This window comes from Gobius niger, assembly GCF_951799975.1.
Source record: "Gobius niger genome assembly, chromosome: 4".
NCBI classification, from domain to species: domain Eukaryota; kingdom Metazoa; phylum Chordata; class Actinopteri; order Gobiiformes; family Gobiidae; genus Gobius; species Gobius niger.
The window spans coordinates 32,380,032-32,401,181 of record NC_136855.1 but is presented as its reverse complement, the minus strand read 5'-3'; the positions used below and the strand labels follow the sequence as shown (position 1 = coordinate 32,401,181).

General features: G+C 42.5%; 1 protein-coding gene across 1 annotated transcript in view; it reads right to left on the bottom strand.

Annotated features, from left to right (window-relative positions):
- The window catches only part of tshz3b (teashirt zinc finger homeobox 3b), a 56,442-nt gene that overhangs the window by 5,941 nt on the left and 29,351 nt on the right, over positions 1–21,150 (bottom strand). The window lies entirely within an intron of this gene.

Sequence of the window (21,150 nt, the reverse complement as noted above, 5' to 3'; positions counted from 1 at the left end):
CCTTTCAATCTATATTCAAATCTCGCTTGTTTAAGAACAGTGCAGCGGAAATCAAGGGGAAGATGCATCGAGACAAATTACACTCTACGTCTGTGGATGGTTCTCTTTTGTAAATAAGTCTGCGTCTGATAAAACAACAGCGCATGAAAGCCCTTTAAAATATCCGCTTTGTCAGGAGTGGAAGATTTGTGAAATAACAAGGAAAGTGCGTTCTGCAGAAACGAGCTGGTAGCCTAGATAAAGACGGACGGGGGGGGGGTTGTGAACATCAGTGGCCTTGTGCCTAGCATTCCTTTGACGAGCGGACCATCACTCATGCAATGTGGTATGTAAACACAAGAGCTAGCGGGTGTGGTACAGGCCGAAGTGAGAGGCCATAATTTGTACTGTGAGAATTAGGAATGTGCGTACTAACATCAAAACATCACCACTTTCAATGCTAGTGTTTCGATTTCATTGGTAACAGGAAGAATTAGCAACACAAATCCTTTCATTATTTTAAACAGCAATGGTGAAGATCGCGTGAAGAATTGACAATAACATAATGATGGCCAATTCTTTCTGTTCTGATGCTCCAGTGGCATATAAAAAAAAGGCATCATTTGTTACATGTATGTGGAGTTGAACAGACTTTTGTGAGTTGACAAAGGCTGAGACAGACTGGTATTGCACGTTCCTTGTGAAAATAATGCTATTTCAAGTAGAAGTACAAAAGTAGACATCCAAGTACTCAAGAAGCTCAATGGTAAAACAGAACTACAGTAACTAAACACTGAGTAACTGCTTGAATTGAGTACTCGGAAAACGTTTTGGTAGAACAAATCAAACTGGCAAGAAATGCACCAATTATTGTAATGCATGAGCCTTATGTATCACTTTTTCGTCGCTTTACATCTTCATGCATAATTAATTTCCTCGCCATAGTCAGTGGTTAAGCTAACACTGTAGCCACATAGGCCCTGATGTAACAGTGACATCCACAGAAATGTGAGCGACATGTTTTGAAATAGGTCGGATGAAGTGTATTTCGGTATGTCAGAGCAAATAAAAAACTTTTAAATATTATCATCTGGACGTTTACAGTAGGAGAAGTAACCAAACCATTTAAATAAAAAAAAAAGGTTGCAGTTCTTTTAACACGAGTAAAAATAAAGCACTAACTTGAGTAGAAGTAAAAAAGACAATGACATGACAAGTACACATCAGTTTGGGGAGCGAGAATGAAGGCGCTCAACTCGGGTGCAAAAGCTGGTAAAAGTCACTGAATAACTGATAAGAAAATAAGTCTGTGCGGCGGGAGGAGTTGAATGCCAAATCACACCTACGGTTAGATAAAAATAGTGGCACGGCGCGCGCAAAATACCTACACAATCTGCCAGCTGTGTCGTCCAACACACTTCAACTGTTGCACACTCCAGTCTCTAAGTGTGCCGCATGCGACTTGTGAGGCGGTGTGTGTGTGTGCTAGTCAACAGCAGCAGCAACAACAACGGGAGAAGCCTCTGTCATTGTCAGGCCACCGGTTGCCGTCGGCGATGATACGACAGTGCCGTGGGATAAACAGATGCACGGAGACACAGATATCCCTGAGCCCATCGCACATCTCACTCTCTCTCACCCTCTCTCTCTCTCTCTTTCCCCCCCCCCTTCCTCTCTTGCTCCCTCGCAGTTAGTCGACTGTATGTGCAGCTACTACTCCGCTCTGTGCCTAAGGCGATCTCCGGAGCTCCTCTCAAACATGTCTGCTCCGCTGTTCAATGCAACAAAAGCGTCTCCTGAAAGCACTTCAAACATGTTACTTCGCATTAGGGCGCACGAGAGCGGTTAAAAAGTGAACGCCTGCCTGTTCTCAGCGTTTAATGATTTTGCTGCGTCGTCTGTGAGAAGTAAACCCGACTCTAGAACCTGGCATCAAAGGTGCACTAAAATCACACGCGCATTAACATACACGCAAAAAAGTATTTGTCAAATGGGGGGGGGGTATCCAAAAGCAAATATAATCTATCAGTTTGAAGAAAAGGGAATTGCACAGGTCTTCTCAAATGGTTTTCTTATAAAAATCTAAATAACATTTTGATGAGGTAATTTGGTTCAAAAAGTGCAAAATGCAAAATCATTACGTCTGACTATCCCCATAATTACTCTTTATAGGATGACGTCTTCCATCTGATAGAGATTTGCAAATGTTTTGCTAACAAAGCCACAAAAAGCACGAGAAAAGTTCATCTTTAGTCGTGGTTTTCCAATTTTAGCCTCGTTTTTGTGCTGAATTAGTCTTTTGTAAGTCTTGTGAGCAGATTACAAATTCTTTAAGATTCTTATTTTTGTGTTGTGCAATATTGTAATTTTATTGTTAAATAAATAATGGCGGTGTACGCAAAACGTCTGAAACTGAAGTGTTGAAAGTTAAGTGCGATTAATTTCGATTCATATTTTTAATCGCACTAAACCTTATGTAATTAATTAATCGTACTTAATCGAAAAAGTCCCGGCCCAAAAAAGGACATTTTCAAATCTTTTTTTCTTATAAAAATCTAAATAACATTTTGATGTCTAAGCTAGTTTGGTTCAAAAAGTGCAAAGTGCAAAATCATTATGTCTGACTTTCCCCATAATTACTCTTTATAGGATGACGTCTTCCATCTGATTACGATTTGCTAATTTCTTGCTAATGAATCCACAAAAAGCACTAGAAATGTTCATTTTTAGTCGTGCTTTTTCCAATTTTAGCCTTGTTTTTATGCTGAATTTGTTGTTTGTACGTCTTGTTAGGACACATTTTGAGCAGATTACAAATTCTTTATGATTCTTGTTTTTGTGAAAAATTTAAATTTTATTGTCATTGCAAAATTCTATATCGGATGTCTCACACTATCGCCTCACCCTAATAAGATGGTAATTGAACATCAACTTAATAAATAACACAAATGTTCCTGTAAATTGTCTCTCTTCCCTCTTGCACACGCTGCCAAATTCCACTTCAAAATACCCAGCTTGTTTCGATATGTATACCTGCATGACAATAACCTTTCCCGCTTCACTCCGCACCTCCCCGTGTGCTCCCGCCGCCCGCTCATGCACCCAAACACCGGGGCCGCCCCACATGTACGCCGCCATCTGTTGTGAATCAGCCAAAAAAGCGACAGCTGTTTAAGAGAACAATGCTCCGCGCCAGCCAAAACATCAATGTGAAATCTCTACTACACCGCAACACACTCCTCTTCAAATTAGCTGCCTTTATGGTGATAAGAACGCGCCGCCTTTTTGGTTTGTTGGGAGACGTATAGAAGAGAATGAGGGGGGGGACAATAATGGTTCGTCTGAATGAGTTTGCGCCGTGTAGGCTCCATCCACCTACACGGAGCGCGCGGCTTGTTTTGCCGGATTTGTTTGAGGAAGTGGATGTGGAAAAAATGGGAAACAAATACTGTGTAAAGGGCGTCATTGTGCTACAGTGAATAGCCGCAGTCGCTGCCGTGAAAAGGCTGAACAATTAGACGTTATTCTGTAAACGTATACTGTCTGAACCTGTACTGTTTGGTGAGATTTGAAAGGAAGGACCAAAAATAAACACTCAGAATGTTACGCAATTGTATGTCTGTGTAAAAGTAGTGAATATGGATATTGTGTTGTTTTATCTGTTGCAGCCCTTGTGAAAGTCCAGCACCTTCTGGCCGCAATCTTAGAGGCAAAGATCCCATGCCACCCAACTCAGTGTAATTTCTCTCTCTTTAAAGACTATGCAATGGTTTTCCAGCTAAATTTCAATTCACAGGTAATATATCTGTTTTGGGCTAAATGTGCATCAACAGATTAAACAGATAGATATATTCAAATTAAATCTCAAGTTTGGATGTCCTGAAGAATATCTCTTCATAAAAATGGTCAATTTCCATTCCTTACTGTCATGTCATCGGCATCCGAGCACCATTCCCTATGTCAGGGGTTCCCAACCCTAACTTTTCAGGCCGCGACCCCCAAAATCACGAGACCAAAAAAAGCACTGTAAAATATAATCTGGAGGCGATTTATTTTAAATTCATGTGCACAACATTAGGTACCACTTTATATTAAGGTGTTCTCATTAAGTATTAATAAGCATTAGCAAGCATTTTAGGGGGAGCGTAAGGGTTAAGTTAAAGGGTTAGGTATGGGTTGGCTATGAATAAGCGTATTATTAATGGCCTATTAGTATGTTAACAGATAAAAGTATAAAAAGCAGTGCGTTAAAACTTTCCAAGCATATTATTAATGCTTATTAATACCTTATTAATACTTAACAGGCCTTAATATAAAGCGTTACCTTTAAAATCTCGTTCATAATATTTGTTTTGATAGTATGTTTTGATATTGATTTTACTAAAATACGCAATTCAATCAAAAATACAGCAAACATCTCGCAATCTTGGAACCCCTGCCCTCGGTCATAAGGCAGGCTTAGGGACAGGTAGAAATCCAGAGATGACTTTGACAGAAGATGCAGGATATGCAGGATGACAATATGCAATTTTGCAATCATTGTAAATTTGAAATTGCTAGCTCTTGTTGTTATTTTTCTTTACTTGTATAGCTAATAAAACTAAATAAAACCAACGGTGCATTAGAAATCCAAAAGGAACAACGTCATTAATAGGTGAGGAGACAGGAATAGAGAGGATATCCAAGATGAAGAGAAACAGGATTCTGGACAAAAGTCAAAACCAGCAGCGGCCACACGTGCGGAGAGGATCCCTCAGGCCACTGGCTTAGGTCCAGGCTGCGAAGTCCACCATCGCACCTTGACCCAGCATAGCACGATAAATATGGAGACTGAAACACATTCACACACACACATACCCGCATAAAGCCGCTGGAGTGGAAGGAGTCCGGGCCAAGCACACCACACATGCAGGTGCTCTTTTAATTAGCGGGGAGAGAGGGAGATAGAGTCGGCTCCGGACGAGGTAGCAGCGGGGTAGGAAACAAGGTTTGATCTCATTTTCAGGGGAAGGAGACCAGCTGAGATAGCTCATTCTGATAGCAAAGGTGAGCGGAGCAATAAAGACGCCATGCCTCTTCCAGATAACAAGCAGCAGGTAAAACAAATAAATAAATAATGGCGGCGTACGCAAAACACAGGAGATGAAGTTATTGGCATGTGTGGATTTTTCTATGCAGGAAACGTAACACGTAGTTATAAGGGCATTGTTATTTTATTATTTTTTGTCTTTAGAGGATAATTGGGTTATTGAGGAGAGCGCGGGCACTTAACTAGCATTGCGTTCCTGTTTCGCGTTTGCAATTTTCGATCAATGAGGTGCTGAACATTTGATAGCTTGTCAAAATGTGCCTGATTGTTGTGTAATATCGACATCAGGCCGAGCGAAGTCTAAAGTTTCAGGTAGAACGGGTGAAATTTGTGGACTGCATTGTTAGTAATGTATAAAGTTGTGGTGTTGAGTGTTATGAATTCTTAATCTGCCTTTTGCATGTGGAACTAGCAAACGCCGGCTAAAAATATGTACAACAACCTCCCTGCTCTATTGTGTTAAAAAGGCATTAGCGGCATGTTAGCTCGTCTGTTTGCACTTGCGTTTGTACACTCTGGTCTCCATAAAGGGGCTGATAAAGACTATTTGCACCATCCACGTCATTATAGGTCTGCGTGTAGTATCTCTCTCTCCCTCACTTGATGATATCCGCTAATCCCTGCCCTCCCCGCCCCCCCCCTTTTCCCTCCCACTCCGCCTCCAATCACCAGCGCGGGCCACGTTAATGAAGTTAATTGAATCTTAGATCAATAATGCTTAATTATTGTGATTTGACATGCGCAGACAAATTGGTGTGTGTGTGTGTGTGTGTGTGTGTGTGTGTGGGTGTGTGTGTGGGTGAGTTGGGGTAATGCGTGCGAGAATGTGGGGGCGAAAGTGGCACAGCTGTCTGCGGAGTGGCGGGGGATTGGCGAGGCGAAGCCATTGATCCCGGGGGGGGGGGGGGTGTCCCATCGACCTGTGTTTTCTGACGAATGGAGCTGTTCACCTCACACGGCTACACCATGTACCGGAGCCGTGAGATATTTGCACGGCGATCACTGCATGCTACGACAGCGCGTTTCCAGGAAGTGCTTTTTTTTTTTTTGAGGTTTCGTGGTTCAAAATCACCTAACTGAAGGATCAGCCTGTTGTGCATGGTTTTGGGTATGATTGACAAATTTGGAGCACCCAGAGGAGACCAATCCAGTCATAGAGACGGTGCGCAAACTCTCAAATGGTCTAAGAATCAAACCTGGGACCTTCTTGCTGCCAATGAATGTAAAAGATGAATGTATCGTGACATGCAATTGACCAATAAGCATGAAATAGACACAGAATGTACCTGTTTGTGGAAGACAATACCAGCTACAGTGGAGGAGCTTGGTATATCCTTGCTTTATTTGTCCATGAAGTGTATGGTCCACATTTAAGACAATATTTTCATCACTTCCTCTATGACTTATTTGTGTTACATCTCAAAACGAAATATCGAAATACAGTTGCTATTCTCTGCCTGATTTCATAATTTTGACAGACAGTATCAATTCTTCCATTTGAGTCTGCTTTGACATTCAGTATTTTGAATTCAATTATAAACAAACTTGGATATCGCTTTAGATGAAGGTGTGCTCATTAAATATTATTTTATAGGATTAGGGTAAGGGTTAAGGTTAGGGTTAGGGTTAGGCTATGAATAAGCCGAATTAATGGCCTATTAGTATGTTAACAGATAAAAGTATAATAAGCAGTATGTTTATACTTTACAAGCATATTATTAATGCTTATTAGTACCTTATTAATACTTAATGAGTACACCTTAATATAAAGCGTTACCAAAACATTATTTTTTTTCCACCTCCACTATCCCTAATTTGATCTAACATAGCCTACAATATCAATGCATGAGTCTAAACTCGTGAAAAATAACGACAATTGACCAATTAGCTTTTGAATGGTCAAAAGTCGTACAAATGGCGTCCGTATTAGGAAAGCGTCATGAACCGTTTCGCCTGTTTACTGCAAAGTGAAGATAAAGTCCATAGCAGCCCGACGCGCAAAACGCCATTCAGGTTTGACAATATTAGCATACGCTGTACAGCACATGGCGGTAGCTGAAGCGGTAGAAAAGGGGCAATACTGGAAATTGGATTCGGCGTGGCAACAGTTAGCATGTCTGTCGATGGCTAGACTAAAATAAATACACGGTTATTGCAAGCGCGGGAGCGGTTGTTGCGCGCCGGCAGCATATGCGTGTTCTGGAGGGGGGAGAGTGGTGTTACAGCGGCTAATCATCTCGCCGTGCCACTCAGCTAGCAACTCTATTTACATGTGGCTGCGCTGGCAACGGAGGAGAGTGTGTCTGGACTGCTCACATTTATGTAGATGCGCAAAAAAGGAAGTGTGGGCATGCACTACTTATCGGAGGCGAATGGTGTTTTGCTTGCAGTGTATTTGGGGGGGGGGGGCATAGTGTTTTCGATTTCCTCGGTTACTACGCATCTAGATGTGCTATACCATAATGCAGGGCTGACTTTTGGCTCGCAAGCGATTCAAACATTTCCAGGCCCTGTCAACAATCTTTTTTTTTCTTTTTTTTTTCATTATACAGACATTTTTAAAGGGACTATACAGAGTTTAAAAATGTTAGAATTATGTCTTTTCCTCCACCTACATGTTCCAGCCATGTCCTAATGTGTAGAATGAGCCCAGACCTGTTCACCACAACTGCCTCTAAAATCCTGCACTGTCACTCAAAAAGTTGTTACTTCCGGTCCGAAGTGCTGTCATGTCGGAGCTTAATATAGAAGGTGCAGTTATACGTATGACCTGAGGTGGCAGTAGTGAGTATAAAATAGCCAACTTGCATCTAGTCCCTTTAACACTAGAAAAATGTTAACAAATCAAGCTAAAAATCAAGCTAATGAAGCTGTTTTACCATGATTTCTACCTCTTTAAGTTTGCGGCATGGTGTTGCATTAAAATTCCAAATAACAGTAACTAAGTAAAATCAGTATAAACAATTGGATCTATTCAGAAAATAAGATTTTTGTTTTTACGTCAAATGATTTAACTATTAACATTGTGGGTGTCTGGCTGATCATAAGGAGCACATTTGATGTTGCTGGTGTTTGTTTTATTAGTTCCTGTTGTGGCAAAATAGAACCTGGAATGTTCCGTCATGTGGCTTTAACGTAGCACTTTCGAACAGTCAAATATCATTAATGCTAACATAGCAACAAGCCCATTCCCATTCTTCTCCTCTCAAAAAAACATCTCCAGTTGCCAAGTGCGTGTCAGTCTATAACCGCCTGGCTCTTCTTTGTTATTCAGATGGCTTGCACTTGGAGCAGTCACACTCAAAGCTCCAGGGGCAGGCTGGGGTCATGAGCACCGGTCCCCGGGGAGGTGTGCATCGCTGTGTGTCTCTTCATAGAAAAACGCAGCGGGGTGTGCAGGAGCCGGCCAAGCAGCGCACAACCAGATCCATCATTTCCACCATCCTCTGTTTGCTTTGCCTTCTCTAAACTTCCTCTGTGTCCTTACCTCCCACTGGTGCCGGGCTCCTCGCGCGATCTGTTACTGCGAAATGCATTTGTTTTCGTCACGTAGGCCTAAGGTACAGTAGTGCTGCAAGACGGGGCTGCAGAACTGAAATTGCAAACATATCTTTCGGGATTCTCCTAAAGTGGACATATGCATAACTGAGGCTTAGAAGCGTTTTTATGGGATTGACATTTTACGTTTTACAGCGACTCTGAAACACAGAAGCTAGGGCTGGTAAGGAGGAGGCCTGCAGCCCCCTCTGCAGGCAGCGGTGGGAATAATGTAGTACAAATAAACTCGCCGTTTAAGCAAACACCATCATTAGCAACTTCATGGTTAGCGATATCAACTTTGCTTTACTTTGAGCATATGCTTGTTCAGAACTGATCTGATGTGGGATATGACTGTTCAAAACTCTTGTTAAAGCAGTACTAAGTAGCGTGTTTACCATAATAAATCCTATTCGTAGTCCCTGAGGGGGTAATACAAGTGTTAATGGGATGATTGGAGGGTCTTTCATCTCCCCCTGGTGTCTCTGGCCAGAAAACCATGTTTGCAACTTGACTGCCACCGGACCGGAGCTAGCAATACACACTAATGGAATCACGAAGAAGAGGCTAACATGCTAACGGGCAACGCTAACTGCGGGCTAACGTCACTTTAAACAGTATTTACAGCCAAGTTTGAGTGAAAAAAAATATTTCCATTGTATAATTGGATGTGCAATATCCCTCTCTCCCTTCGCCTTTCCTGTCAGTGTAGTATTTACTCTCCAAGACAATTAATAAGTTAAAAAATCGTAACTTGCTACGACACCTGCAGTTGCACTTATGGCCTCTTGGGGCAACAGTATTTAGTACTGCTTTAATGCTCCTGATTGTATTTAAAATGTGCTCTTCGAACCTAGTCTTTGTAACAAACAAAAAAAAGAAAGAAAGAAAATAAATTGTTTTGTTAATGTCCTCTGCAGAGAACATAATCTCCTATCTCCTTGGGGTCCTGGTAGCCTGAGTAATGACTCTACAAACATATTGCTAAATCTGTCAAAAAAATTCAAACCTTTTTTTTTTTCTGAAGTCATTAAATGCAAGCCAACGCCACACCCTATGTCCTTTCTTTTGTCTGTGCTCCTGCTCGTGCGTTTTCATTGTTTTTCTTGGCAAATAAATTGGGCCCCGGTTTTTGCAAAGCACAGTGGCTAAGCATGCTCATTGAACTGCGACTTTTATTGATTAACCTAGCCGGGAAGTCGGCGCAGTGGTGAGGAGAAAATAGCTCCACGCATGTTTGCTTTTTGCATGAAGCAATGCCCTTTATTTACATACAAAACAACAATCTGCACAAAAGGCCGCAAGATTTATATAGAGTCAAATTACACTATAAATTCCAGATTGTGATTGTAAACGCTGCCAAACGACAACAACGCAAGATCTGCAAAGAATAAGATGTCTTTGTAAATCAAAGCTATTGCCACTTGTAACTGCGATTGAAAAATGCCCTAACCGTAAGCAGCGGAAACAAAAGAATCCCTGGGTGAGGAGTTGTAAAATAATTTCACTGCAATAATGCTCAGTTCCCAAAAGGTTACATAGATATATTAGATTCCTCCTCAACAACTAAGCAGGACGAGGCGTCTTTCGGAATCACAAAAGGCCGTTTGTGTATTGCAGGCAGCGGGATTTGAACCAGAGACCTTTTCGTGACAGTGTGATGGCTTTTGCTAACTCAAGTGTACGTAAGAAATCCACATGAAATGAAAAATTAAAAGGCATTTGCTCTTTTCAGTGGGGCGTGAATTCAGATAGTGAACTTCCTTTTATAGTAAAGATGCCCATTTTGACCACATACTCAACATATGCCTGTAAATGTAAAAATATGGCGCCTATTATGTGGTAATACAAGCCACTTGAAGGAACAGAAAGGGAACCAAATATATATCTTTGTTTTTCATACCATAAGATATTCGCAAAAGCCCATTCATGCACACAAACACACACATCTCCCCTTCTCTGTCTCTCTCTTTGCAGTGCATTCTGGTTAGCGCCTGGGTATCTATTACCTGCCAGTCCGCCCTGATCTCTTTGGACAGCTTTGATCAAAAGATGTCATCCGACCTACTCGACCGGGCCCGCTAGGGAAGTTAGCAACGGGGAGGCAATGTTAGCGCTCATGTCTGCGTATACGTGTGTGTGTGTGTGTGAGTGTGTGTGGGTGTGTGTGTGTGTTTAGGAGCAAATCGCACGGTGGACTGGGTGTAAATAAAATGACAGGATCACTTTAAGGCCCTGTCAAGTAGGCAGGAGGCCATTATGATAACGCCCGCTCTGTTGCAACGCAAACGGACACTGTTTAAATCCGCTGGCTGAGGCATAATGTACATGATATAGCTCTTTTTGCTTGGCCCCTCCTCCTCCTACCTCCTCCTCCTGCTCCTGCTTGCCTCTTGTGCCTTTTTTTTTTTTTTTTTTTCAATATTTCTCTTTCATTTTCTCGTCTCCATTGCAATAATGCCCACCTTTCCCCCCCTATCCTTTTCATTTTTTTCTCCCCCCCTTTTCGGTTATCACTTTTAAAGGCTGCTGTTTAGCGCAACTGCTACTGAAATGGCCACACAAGGGCTGGAAGATTATTTGCAAGGTGAATCGGAATCGTGGTGGAACGAACACAAATTACAAAGTCAAAGGCTGCTTTTCAGGGCATAAGGTCCTCTGTAGAGAATTTTTGGGGTCTTTGTAAAAAACGGCAATCCATGTAGCGTTTCATGGTATGCTTGTATTAGTATAATTGTTTGTTGTAATTCTCTCGTTCCTTTCTTGTTTTTCAGTGTACCACTTTTTTAAGGCTGCTGCTTGGTGGATCTGCTTCCATTACAGAGCCGTGAGAGAGCTGATGGATAACTTGAAAGTCAATTGGATAATCCCGATTTAGTGGTCGGAATATGGCGTCAAAAGGCCGCAACGCTAACCCACTTGGTATATCAGATCGCACCACTTTCCTAACTTCTACAAACCCACGTCATTCTTGAATTAACTGCTCATGATTATTTCATCCTTTTCTTTCTCCTCCCCTCCCCTCCATTTTGGTTATTACGTTTTTAGCCTTCTGCTTCGTGCATCTGCTGCGAACATACTGGAAGAGGAAAAAAAAAAAGAAAAGACGTCACTCAAAGGCAGATTCCAGCTCTATAAAACAAGGCTCGCGGGCCGTGCCAACTCATCATTTGCGAAGCGCTACCGGATTTACAAGCTGAATGCGAGCGCTATATACGCGGGGCAAATGTTTAAGGAATTTGATTAGCGTTAGCCAAACACACGGACCTAAAATCGTGCAGATGTAAACCAGAAGTGGCTGCATCTTGGGCAATAAAAGGTGTGAAATGCGAGCGGTTTTAGGGGAAAGAAAAATGGCTGGCAATAAAGCAGGAAAACAACAGTGCTCCGAGGCAATTTAGACGGCAAAACACACGCCATTAAGTTTGTGCATTATCTTTTAATTTAATCTTGAATGATTTATAATCCATCACGCAAGGCTTCAACCATATCCAATTATTCTCTGCGGCTTGATTGACAACAAAGGTGATTTATTAAGCTAATAAAAACTGATGTGCTCTGCTCTTGCTCTGAGGATAACCGGGCCGGACGGCGGGGCTTAGACACCACTCGAGCGTTCACACCCTTTTTGTCCTTAAAGGGGCGCGATCGATAAGCGTGCGGGACGCGCGTGTTGCGTTCGCGTGGGGGAGACAATTTGAACAACCGCCTAGCGAGCTCGCCTGGGCTAAAAACATACAGTAGCCCACATTTTGCATACAGTAAGTTATCCACTCTGGTCATGATGTATGAGCATGATGGAAATCCAAGTATTATATGGAGTGAATGGGTGGAACAGGAAAAAAAAAAACTTCTGGAAGGCATCTGGAATATGCAGGATTATTGACCATTCAATTTAAAAGTTGTATTAAAAAAGTGGACATATAAAAACATTCCTTCATGTGCCTCAGCTACAATAGTGTTTCTCAGTTTTATTGCACTTTCCAAGCCTGTGTGACAGGTTTCTCAAAGTGCTATTCACTCCATGATCCATGGTGGTAAGTTACTATTGTTGCCACCGCAGCTGTGTTAATTATTATTACCGCTATACAGAGTTTAAAAAGGCTAAAATGATGTATTTTCCTCCCCCTACATGTTCCAGCCATGTCCTACTGTGTAGAATGAGCCCAGACCTATTCACCACAACTGCCTCTAAAATCCTGCACTGTCACTCAAAAACGTGTTACTTTGGGTCCAAATAGCCGTCATGCACAAGCTTAATATAGAAGCTGCAGTTACACGTATGACCTAAGGTGGCAGTAGTGAGTATAAAATGGCCAACTTGCATGTAGCCCCTTTAAGGAAAAATAAACGTCAGAGACTGATCAGGATTTGTATCTAACCTGGCGCGCCCTCTGACGACAGTAGTGGGAATGACACATTATAAAACAGTGAATACAAGCTTTCATTTTGAGCTAACACAATGCTAGCAAATCGACGGCGCCGTGATGAACACACTTTGAAAGTGTCAAATAGTGGGTTATGAACTTGGACAATGTTGAGAACCGTTTTGTGATGCCCTCTATGATGCCTGAAAATACAGATCGAAACACATCAGCAGTAGTGCAAATGACCACAGTGGACGGGATTACTCTACACTCCTTCAATGAAGGAATATACTACTCACTGTATGTTTCTGTCATGTGTAGAGAAAATGTAATATTCAAGATAGCCATCAAAAACCCACACATAGCCTACTCTTCATCTAGTAATAAGCCACCGTTAATTCACTGTTTATCATTTATGTCAACCCCGACACCTAAATGACTTTGACTTGGTAATGTTTGACATTTTCTTATTTATTACTCCATTTCTATGCAACTATTATGTAATTAAACATTCAATCACACTTAAGAAATCTCATCAGTTAATCCCATTCTCTTACAATAAAACATCAGAAATCAAAACGTCACGTGCGGGAGCAGAGATTGTCCTCACGCCGAAGCCACTGATTGTATTAAGGTTTAATTCCTTCGTCCGCAGCATTTATGTCATCTAACTCACTACTTTATCTGCTAATGCTACGCTCAATCACTTGATATTAATGGAAAAACGCAGTGTCGGAGAGGGGGGGGGGGGGGGTAATGGCGGCCAATGGGAGTGTTTGTATGAGTGCAGGGGAGTGGAGGGGGTGGGGCCAGTTGGGTGGGGGTGAACGGTCACAAGTTCACATGCATATCAATGTGGGAGAGAGCCATTAAGAAATATTAGCATGTTTACAGCGCGCGGGCATGTATGAGGGCTTTTTAATGAGGCCTGGAGCTACACGCACACACACAGACACATACACACACACTTTAATGGGAAGCGTTACTCTCAATCAGGCTGTCGGTCATTGGGATATATTCGGATTCTGGTCTGTTGATATATTTGTGCAGGTTTGAATACAAACAAATGAGGTGAGGAGAAAAGTTATTTCAGTAAGGGGCAGAAGTAAGGTGGGGAATTTACCGAGGTATTTCCATTCAAAAATGTTGGTATAAAAATGGTCATTCAATCAATGCTCCTAAAGAATAACTTGCAAACACAGAACTGTTCTTTTTACACTTTCAGAAATTACGAAATGAGTTTGTTGATGAACATGGTAAAGTTAAGGATTTCGTGAAATTCTTGAATGTTCGTTTCTTCTATTGCTGAGGTGCTTCTATCTGTATTTCCTAGATTTGTTTTGCACCATAGAGGGAACACAAAGGACATAATCTATCACTGGACCAGTTCTGAGTAGTTCTGTGCTACAAGTTTCTTCATCGCGGTATCATCGATTTGCTAAAGTGCCGTTAGCTGAAAGTGAAAACTTGTTTTTGCAGTTTTATAATGTGTCGATCCCACTACTGGCTGCAGTGGGCGCTCCAATCTTGATCAGCCATGTCTCCCGTTACACTGTCTTCACACCAAGTTTTAAAATGCAAAGTATCAATAGATAACCAGGTACCAAAAAATAATCTTTGCTGTTCCATAACTCATAACAAAATAATGAAATATATCTTCAAGTTTAAAAAAAAAATCTCCAACAGGAAGGAAAATTGTCAAACAAACTCACAAACAAAAACTGTACTAGATGAATAACAAGTCCTTCCAGAAGGGAGTGAAAATAGTAGCCAGCATATGGAGTAAATTAATTTCACTTCCTAATTGCCTTTTCTTTCCAAATGCACACATTGTTTGCGAAATACGTCCATACTTATGCACCCGAGTGCAGATCCATGCTGTTCTTACTCTGATTCAAGTGCAGTGTAGTGCCGTGTTGGTACATTATTTGGTTGGCAGTGCTGATTAGCTGTTTCTCTCATTAATGTAATGCTCAGAGTGAACCCTCCGGATCGGGTTTCATCTGCTCCTGAGCACCTGCAGCAAACACCCTCCCACCCACACCATGCAGCTGCTCAGGGCACCATTTATCATGTGCCAATTTCACTTCCCGGACCTGCAAAAATATATCTGGGATCTAAAGTCAGGTTTTACTGTATTTTCAAGAGCCAAGTTAAGTTGCATGCATGTAGCTGTTAAACATGTGCCAAATCCTTTAAGAAATCCGTCCTGCATATGCTAAAGTCCGCTTGGAGAAGTGGTGTGAGCGGCTTTGTTAGTCTAACCCATAGACTGTACTGTATATATAAATGGACAGCTTCTGCTCACTCCTCCCCGTTTACCATAATGACCACAGTCGTGGGGGAAGTCATGGGGGATTTACAGACTCCCCCTCCCCAGCTTATACATAAGGGCGGGATCTTCACTGTAGACTCCGCCCTTCCGTGACGTGTAGCTCGCGCTGCTCCAATGCTAACAGTCCGACCCTCATTAAGTACGAGATTTCTAAAATTCTTCTTACGAAAACCAGCCTGGTTTCTTAAATTGTGACTAACCCAGCGTTATCTCAGGAGGAATATCTAGCCTAGTCTAGTGTTGAAAAAATTGAAACCAGGCGTTAAAGTTGTTTTTAAGGTGTCTAAACTCCAATGCTTTTCAATGGGGCACTAGCGGCGATATGGAGGTACTACAGCAATGGCGGCCTCCAGCGTCGTGGGCATAAAGCAGAGCAGCCAGCGGCCATTGGTCTAACCCAGGTACTGTATTAGCCAGACCAGCCAGTCACAGTATTAGTTCTTTTCCAAGTCTTTGTGCTCAGGTAAGTCGCCATGTTTGTTTTGGTGTGTATTTCTCTGAGTGGTTCATCCGCCTGTTGCTATATAGAACCTGGGTTAAAAATGTAGTAATTAAAAAGTCTCAGTGTTTACGCTTGTCTCATAAAGCAACACTGCTAGCTCATTTGCTCCCCTTCCCTCCCCCTGTTTAACTTTCCCTTCCCGCTCCGTCGTCGTCGTCGTCACAATTAAAGTGCAACCTGAGCACCGGCAGGAGCAGGGCACCGGAGGTTGGCTTTGATTCGCAGTTAGCGTTAGCGTGTCGTTGGCATGTTGGTCCCATGACGGATCTCTGGGCCTTTTGCGAGCCATCAACACCTCTCCTCCCGGCCGTGGGGCGCAGTCTGGGATTTGAGTTTCAAAGTAACAGGGAGGTAAACACGAGCGCCGATGAATTATGTCAGGAAGAAGACTGCCATTTCAAATCACGCAATCAAGCCTGGAGAAAGGAAATGGCAAAGGTCTTAAACGTCGAGCGAGTTGACGTCAAAGCAGTTCCAGGCTGTATGTTTTCTGTACGTTTAAATCCTAAAAGGCAAAAGACGTGTCACCCAGACTACAAGTAGCACCAGGAGGTAAACAAGATGCTTGTCTAACTACTGCACAAGCTGTGATCGCTGTTATAGCAACCGAGCCAGGAGGGAATACACACGTGAAGGTACAGTGCAAGGCAGCACCGATGGAAGAGGTAAGAGCCACACAGGAACTAGAACAACATTGAGGTTATTTATACGGCTAATTAGCACAATGCAATAATTTATTTGCTGCTTCGGTGACCTGCATGGAAAGTCAACTATTTACAGGTTCTATTAATGCAAAAATGCACAAGCTAAAATGCTGCCTGACATTGATTGACTGTCATGAGATCCCAAGGGTGTCGTGGGAATACATGAAGTGAGATCAACACATGATGACTGATCATACTTTCATGTAATTTACCTTGGATGTATACACAAATAATGCAGGGATATAATATGTGATTACAGGAATGACAGAAACGCTGCTAGCTTCTTGAGCCAGTTCCTACAAATGCATACTTTTGTCCGTTTCATGGCATTTGTATAATTTCGGTGGTTTCTCAGTAACATATAAGATGCTGTTGTGTGGCCATTGGACTGGAGTATCCGACACCATAAAAAGCAGAGACTATACTGGGTTTAAAAATGTTAAAACTAAGTATTTTCATCCCCCTACATGTTCCAGCCATGTCCTGATGTGTAGAATGAGCTCAGACCTGTTCACCACAACTGTCTCTAAAATCCTGCACTGTCACTCAAAAAGTTGTTATTTCGGGTCCGAATTGCCGTCATGATCGAGCTTAATATGGAGATTGCAGTTACGCGCAAGACCTGAGGTGGCAGTAGTGAGCATAAAATGACCAACTTGCATCTAGTCTCTTTAACTGAATATGATTAAGCATTTTGCTCAAAGCACACTTATGCTAATTTGCATCTAAAGTGAAATCTCTAAAGGTCTGTATATTGATTAATGATTTCTTACTTGGATTTGACCGCACCTAAACGTGGTCGATGGGTTGGCAACAGCTGAAAGCATCTCGATTTATTTGGGATGTTTGATGGCTAAAAGCTAACGGCTATAGGAAAAATACATTTGTAAATTTTATTTCGATTGATAAGACACAAGGCTCATTTTTGCTCTCATTTTGTAGGTAAACACACCCATGCTTTGTGAGTGTGTAGTGCCACTGCATTTATACTTCCAGACATAATTGTCAAGCTTGTGCTACCAAAAGGTACACAGCGCTGGAAGGATTTACAAAAACAGAAGAATCGCGAAAACAAATATGCTTAACTGAGAAATAAACAAGTGAAATTGGGGAAATGGTTTGTTTGCGGATAGTTCTTTTACATAGTCGTTTGTTTCTGCTTCACCTGTTGAGCTGGGGGTTTAACTGTGTGCAGTAGTGTCCCCGGTGGTTATAGCATGAATAGCGCCGTTGCTGTGAATCACACAAGCTCTGGGCAAACGGAGGAGGGGTGTCTGTCGGAGCAGACGGGAGAGATCCAAGCAGACGACGGGACGGGAAGCTCCATACGTATCCGTAGGCGTTTGGGGATGTAGAGCATGAATGATCCTCGGAGGTGGATTGCATACCTCAAATGTTTACACAAGAATAGTGTTTCTTAATTTGACTTAGGGATAGAAGTAGCCACCGCCAAACGAATGCTCAGTGTAGAAGCCAAGAGTGCAAAGTATTTCGTGAAAATTAAGCGTCTGAGCGTGAAAGTCTGCAAAATGTGGGGCCCAGAGTTGACACCTATATCCATAACATTAAGCAAACTATGGTGGGACACATTTGAACAGTCCCATCCACCGAAGGTTCACAATGCCCATATGCGAGAGCGTTTGACGGCTTTGCAACACTGATGGAGCCACGCGCATTTATGGAGACACGGTCAGTCCGTGCTGTGTGCGTCCATTGTGTGTGCTCGGAGGGAGGGGTGGGGGGTAATGCTGTAAATCCCACTAATCAATCGTGGCCTGTGTCGGTGGAATGGCGGACAGACGTGCCGGACGCTGTTTTACATCAGGGCGCACGATGTGTGTGTTTGTGCGCGTGCGTGCGTGTGTGTGTGTCCAGGCGTCCGTCACATGATGTCCTGCACACAGCTGTCACAAATCACAGCTAAGTGTCTCCTCTTCCTGCATGGAGAGAGAGCGGGTGTGTGAGTGCTACACAAGAACATGTCATGGCGGCCCTTCGTAACAACATAAGATACGTACAGGAGGAGCGTTCTTCCAATAGTAGTACCAAATAAAGCTTCATTGGTCATCGGAAAATTCACCAATGAAACTCCCCTGTAAACTCATATCAGTGGTCATTAATTCCGATTCAAATATTTGCTTTTGCTTACTGGCTATTGGGCTTTTAAGTTAAGGCTTTGAGATGCTCCACGGGGCCGGGCGCTATTTCACACCGAGTTTAACTTCAAGTCCGGTAATTACTTTTCTCTTCACTTTGACTCTGCCGCAATGATGATTATGAGCTAATTCTGCAGCATATACAGTAAACTCCGTGTAAGTGCAACCAAACAAGCTCAACGGTGCGAACATAAACATGGAAGAAAGACGCTGCCAGATTGAAATAGCTTGATCCATTTGGCATGTTTGCTTTTTTTTCTCCCCTCCCATGTCATTTTCTAACACGGCTACATACAGGCAAAGGCGAGCTGTTTCTGACAAAAAGTTCTTGATGTTGTGATAAATGTGTTTAAATACTCTGGTAGTGCTACTCTGTTTTACAAATTAAAGGTGTAATGTCTGAATTATGATCCTCATCATCTCAAGGTTGCTGTAATTTCACAACCCACACAGTATGTCCAGGTGTTATTGTCGTTTGAATGAAGCTAGCCCACAAAAAAAAAAAGAGGTTTTTGGGGTCAATCACACATTTGGCATAACTGACCTTTGGTGTTAAAGGAATAGTTCACCGTTTTTCAATGCTGAGATATGTTCTTACCTGATCTTAGACGAGTCGGTGCGTACCTGTCTGGTCTCTGTGCGTGCCCTCAGTCATGCACAGAGACCAAAGATGTTGCTAGCATTTGGCCTCTCTCAATGTATTCCTATAGCTCCAAACGGGGGTGAAGTTGGAAGCGACCAAGCTCTTCCACGGGCACGCACAAAGACCAGACAGGTACGTATCAACTCGTCTAATCTCAGGGAAGAACATATCACAGTATGGAAGAACTGTGTGCCCTCTGTCGGGCAAAAAGACCAAAGATGTTGTTAGCATTGGCTTCTCCCAGTATATTCCTATGGCTCCAAATGGGGTGAAGTTAGAAGCCACCAAGCTCTTCCACGGACACGCACAAAGACCAGACAGGTACATATCAACTCGTCTAAGCTCAGGTAAGAACATATCTCAGTATGGAAAAATGGTGAACTGTTCCTTTAAGAGTGATTTCAGTGGCTAATAAACATTAGCTTGTTCACAAATCCTTAAGCATTCCCAACAAATCTAATAATACCCAATGAATCAATGCCAACAAGTTAACCAATCACACTCCTATTGACTTGGTTCTACTCAGTATAATGAAACAGACTAGCGTTCAATTTCTCCGTGACCATTCCGTATGCTCTCTCGGATTGCTTGCCTTTCTTTTTAACCCAATCAAAACAGATCGTCCCATTTCTCTCCATCTCTCCGCCCCGCGATATGTATCAGACAGAAAGCGCGCGCGTCTACGGGAGTTGAGTTCAGTGCGAGTGAATATAACCCAGGGCAAGGCTGCAGGCGAAATCATTCCTGGAAGAGCAGTCAGAAAGGAAGGTATAAAGCCAGAAATGTTAAATGCTGACGAATGCACTGTCTACTCCCCGCGCTCCCCTGCCTGTCTGCGTCTCCCTTCATCACTGTCGGCTGCATCGCGTCTCCGCTTTCCCCAGCCCTAACTACCTGGGCAAAAATATGTCAATCCGAATAGGCTTTCTATCTTGTCCTCTTGTCTTGCCATTTCCACTATCGCTCCAGGATTTATCTACACGGGGAAGTATGTCCAATTTGTGTTTGGAGATCAGCTGTAATCGCGGGGAAAAATCGAGATATGCTAGGCGTTTATCTTCGACTTCGGGTTTTTCTTTTTAAGCTTTTGAGCTAAAGAGGTCCTCCGACACAGACTGGAATTTAGAAAGGACTTGATGGATCAGTTGAACTGCCGCTTTTTTTTTTGCAAGTCTGTAAAGCTGTGGCAAAGCGGAGATTTTTTAGAAGAATTCTACTGTTATACTGTTGTTGAAAACTTGGTAATTGTCAATGTATTGCTTTAAAGAATAACTCAATCGCTTGCTTTTCATAATAAGGATTGCATATAGTTTTCTTATTGACTCTATGACATGTGCTTGTCTTTACTCTCGTTTCAGCACTCTGGATTGTTTCAATTGCAAGTTTTCTTGTGATACTCTAAATGTGGTGGCACAGGGGTTCGCGCTCTTGCCTCTCAACAAGAAAATGCCTCGATTCCCTGGCCAGATGTCGCCTTTCTCTGTGGAGTTTGCATATTCTGCCTGTATGTGCATAGATCTCCTTTGGATGCTCTGTTTATTCCTACCACTAAAACATGCACAGTAGGGTTCCTGGGCCGGGACTCTGTTGAAATTTTGAAACTCATTGGGACTTTATTAGTAAAGTTTCAAAAAGAAAAAGAATGGAAGTTTTCAAGCAGATGTGAGATCTGTTTGACACCCATCAACAACTTCATCAAATGGACTCTAAAACTGTATGAAAAGGTCATGTTTCAATCGCAGCATAGAATTTTGAAAACAAGATGGACGACCATTATTTGCAGACTTCATGGCGAGACAGGTAACCCGATTACAACGGCATCTTTGTTGTATCGAATC